Source organism: Microtus ochrogaster, unplaced genomic scaffold, assembly GCF_000317375.1.
Source record: "Microtus ochrogaster isolate Prairie Vole_2 unplaced genomic scaffold, MicOch1.0 UNK4, whole genome shotgun sequence".
Lineage (NCBI taxonomy): Eukaryota > Metazoa > Chordata > Mammalia > Rodentia > Cricetidae > Microtus > Microtus ochrogaster.
The window spans coordinates 2,861,493-2,866,319 of record NW_004949102.1 but is presented as its reverse complement, the minus strand read 5'-3'; positions in this window follow the sequence as shown (position 1 = coordinate 2,866,319).

The following is a 4,827-nucleotide window of genomic DNA, read 5'->3' as shown; positions in this document are numbered from 1 at the left end:
TGTAGACCAGGCTGGTCTCGAACTCCCAGAGATCCGCCTGCCTCTGCCTCCCAAGTGCTGGGATTAAAGGCGTGAGCCACCACCGCCCGGCTTAAAATTATAACTCTTATACTGTTTGTTCCTGTCTTCTATTATACTTATTTAAATGGTATAAGTTTAAATCTAATCAGTTTCCCCCAACTACTTTTTTTGCTGTATCTCACAGATCTCAATGCTTTAAGAAGTTCTCAAAAGACTAAAAGGGGCAATGAGGAACTGTTCCCAATTAGATGAGGCCTGAAGAGTGACAGATAAATGCAATGTGTGATTTTTTATCTTTCTTGTGGAGCAAGAGATGGAACCCAGGGTTTCGTACATGTTCAACAAATGTTCTATTCCTGAGCCAACTTCCCAGTTCCACTGTGTGGTTTTTGATTGGTTCCTGAATCAAGAAAAAAAAAAAAAAGGCCCACAGTACAGGTTCTTATGGATGGCAAAATCTGAATATAGTCACACAATTGATGGCAGTGTCATCAATGCTAATTTTACTGGGTTTCGTTGTATCCTAAATGACCTCATTCTTAAGCTGCAGTAACTGAAATGCATAGGATGAAATAGCATGAGGTCTGTAAATTATTTGTAGCACGATTAGAAAAAACCCAGAGATAGATATCGGGGTTCAACGTTCAACCTGAAGGTCAGAAAAGGCAAAGCAGCCAGCCACTAGCTCTTACCTCTACCTCAGACCGAAATGGCGATCCTGCCTCAGGGGTCCTCAGAATGAGACTGTTGTCTGAGAGCTGTCCCCTCCCTTCTTTTATTTCTCTCTAGTGCTGGAATTAAAGGTGTGCACCACTACTGCCCATCCTCTATTTCTAACTAGTACTAGGATTAGAGATGTGTTTCACCACTGCCTGGGTCTGTATGGCCCAGTGTGGCTGCTTTACACTGACCTCCAGGCAAGCTTTATTTATTAAAACACAAATAACATACCACTATAACTATTCTTCAGTGGCTTAGAAGTAATGATAAAGAATAAAGTGACCAAATGTTAAGAAATGTTGACGAAAGGCAAACTGCTTAGAGGTGTTCATTCATTCTGTGTCTTTTCTGAGCATTGAATGATAATAAAAAGCTGGGAGATAGATGCCTTTTTAGCTTTATTTTGTACATATCTGGTGCTTGGAATTGAACTCAGGCCCTCGTGTGTGCTAGGCAAATACTTGTGCATGCCAGGCAAGCACTTGTACATGATAGGCAAATACTTGTGCATGCTACACAAGTACTGTGCCACTGAGCCCTTGCCCTCGTCTTCTGTTTACTTATCCAAAAGCAGGGTCTGCCTATGCCTTGAAGTCACTCTGTATCTTAGGAAGTCGTTGGAATTAAGATCCTCCTGCCTCAGCCTCCCAGATAGCTGGGACTACAGACTTTCACCACCAGGCCCCAGGCCCTGCTGTCTCGTAAACTATAAAGAAGGAAAGCAGAGAAGTTCTTGTTGGCCCTGGATTCACATGGTTCTAAAATTACAGCCAATGCAATGAGACAAGAAAAATATATAAGGCACAGGCAAGCTATAAAAGAAATTATCTTTTTGTATACATCATGACAATATACACAAGAAAAAAATCTTAAGAATACAAAATAACTTACTAGCTTCTTCTACTGGAGCAGTTATCAGGCCAGTGCTATGAAACTCACAACCCACTGTTCAAGCAGGATAGAAGCCAGAAGGGACCAGTCTAAATGTGGGTTAGTGATCTGCATTAAGAAGAGCAGCATGCTTTACCGCAGGATACAGAGCAGACTAAAAACAGCAAACAGCGTGCTGGTAAACAGGGCTGGCAAACAGGAAGACACCCAACCACGAAGATATTGTTTCTCCATAAGGCCCTATGGCCCTGTGGCCCATCTTCACTTCTGGTCAGAGTTACTCCAAGATTTATTTGTGGCTATTGTGAAGGGTGATGTTTCTCTGATTTCTTTCCCAGCCTATTTATGGCACTGTCTATGTGTATGTCTGCACTAGACCTCATTACAGATTGTTATGAGCCATTATGTGGTTGCCAGGAATCAAACTCCTGACCTTTGGAAGAACAGGCAATGCTCTAAACCACTGAGCCATCTCTCCAGCCATTCTTTCTGTTGCCAAAAGAGGGCACCAGACCTCATTACAGATGGTTGTGAGCCCTTATGTGGTTGCCTGTAATTGAACTCAGGACGTTTGAAGAGCAGGTAATGCTCTTAACCACTGAGCCATCTGTCCAGCCCCCTTTTCCACTTTTTTTAAGTAAACCATATTTACTGGATGTGGTGTGTGGATGTGGAGCACAGGTGTCTCCATGGACATATTGGCTGTTCATGTACCTCATAGAGGAGGTCTAGATGATTGTTTTTCTGGCTTTAAATTGGGTTAACCTTTTGCTGGTGTTTGTAGTCCCTTATATGTCTTGGATGTGAGTTCTTCATCAGGCACATGAACGTGCCAGTATTTTCTTCTTCTAGCCATCTTGCCTTACTCTCCTTGGTGGTGTCTCTGAAGCATGCTGGCGCACGATGATGGAGCTGTTAGGCTTTAATGTCCTAACACAAAGTTTTGCCTGATCCAGTCACAACGACGTGTGCCCATGTCCTTTTCTTAGAATTTGCGCATCTCATTTCATACTTTTAATGTTGCATTCTGAGTGAATTTTATTGGTGGTGTTTCATAGTCACCCGCACTTGTTTTTTTCACGTGTGGATACCAAATTTCCCCAGAATCATTTTTTGTTGGAAAAAAATTGTCCTGGAACTAGCTCTTATAGACCAGGCTAGCCTCGAACTCACTGAGATCTGCCCGCTTCTGAGTGCTGGGATTAAAGGAGTACACCACCACAGCTAAAAATATTGTTCTTAAGAATGATTTTGCAGCATTTTGTTGAGATGCAATTGATCATAAACATGGGAGTTTGCTTTGGGTCCTGTAAGCCAGGGCCAAATCAAGTCAATTTCTCAAGTGAGAACTTTGGTAAAATTTCTAAAATCCCCCTTCAACGTGTCAGTTACATTTTCTGGTCTAAAACCTTCCATGACCGAACTTCCCCACTGGAGCAGAGTGGAACTCTAAGGGGAACAAAGACTTGTCCCACCTAGGAGAGAACACAACCATACCACAAAGCTAGAAGGATCTGCAAATAGAATGTAAAGGAAAGGCCCAGAGTTGCAGGCTGGGGACTCCTCAGTCACCCTCAGCATAGGCCAGCCTCGTAGTTGGTACAGCACAAGTGTAAGCAGACTGTCTTTGAAGACATCGGGCCCTGGAACACCTGGGAGGCTAGACCCAGGCTGTACTGGAGCCCACGAGCCCGAGTCCAAAGATCCACGAAAGCCAACAGGGATCACTGTTTTAGAAACTCACAGAAGAGGAACTGCCATTTGGCTTTGTGCAAGGGCGAGGAAAGACCCGTGGCCTTGCTCTCCTTGATGTTGCTTTACCATTAAATGGATGAGGCTGGGTTTCTCATCACCTACCATCAGAGAGAAGCTCTGTGAAAATGGAATTACCCGTCAAGGGGCACAGACTTTGGCAGGTGGAATCAATGCAGCTGGCCCCACAGGAAGCAGGTGGTGTGTGGAAGGAATTGTGGCATGCTGGGTAGGGTTGCTTTGTTAATTTGAAATACAGTAGGATCATCTGGGAGAGGGAACCTCAACTGAAAAAAAAAAAAAGATTGCCTCCATTAGACCGACCTGTAGGCAAGTCGGTGGGAGTATTTTAAAAATTATGATTGGTATGTGTGTGGGGGAGAGGGGTTCAGTCTGGGAAGTGTGGTGCCACCCATAGGTGGGTGGCTCTGGGCTGTATAAGAAAGGAGCAAAGCCATGGGAACAAGCCAATAAGCAGCATCCCTCCATGGCCTCTGCTTAAGTTCCTGCTTCCAGGTTCTTGCCTGGATTCTCATAGGGCCATAGGGCCCTAGCTTGCTCTGAGAATCATGCAGATTATTCAAATGAAGACTTTAAATTACTCTACAAAATTATGAAAACTTAGTTTACAATCTTTAGCATATGAAAAGCTCTCTGATTCTTTGTAAGTAATCATTTAACTAGATTCGCATTAAATTTTCTCTTTGTTATGTCTTCCAATACACACACTCACATACATTTTCAGTCACACACATACACACACACTCTCTCTCACACACACACAGACACACACACTATCTTGAAGACTGTCACTTTATATTAAGACTATAAAATCGATTTCATATTTATTGGCTTCAGTTGTAAAATTTATGTCATTTTAATGGATTAAACATGAAATAAGATCTTAATGCTCACATTATTGCATTCTGGCATGGACTTTCAAGTAAATCTATTATTGATAAAGGCTTATAAAGGACAAATAGTGTTATTCCCTTAAAAGACTATAATTAGATTCATAGACTATATAAAACAGTCATTTTGAATTTCAATCAAATATATTATTATTTTTATTGAAAGGAGAACCATTGTTTCAGGCAATAGGTAAAAGAAAAGTGATAATTAAAGATGTGGATCATTGTTTAATCTAAGTCTTCTTCACAGACCTGGATACCTAGTTTACTAACACACTATATCAGGAGCATAAATCTAATGTGTTGTCAAAAGCTATAAAACAGAAAGTGGAAATAATGAAATTTGGAAGTCTCAAAATAACCCAAGGAAGATAGAGAAAAATTAATTTCCTCCTGAGACTATAAAAAGCAAGCCAATATTGACCAAATGAAGTCCAACTGCTAGTGTAGGACTTGGGGGTAATTATAAAAAAAATAAACCTTAGAGAGAAAAGAGGAAATTGAATATAAAATAGTGTCAGGTTGGTTAGGC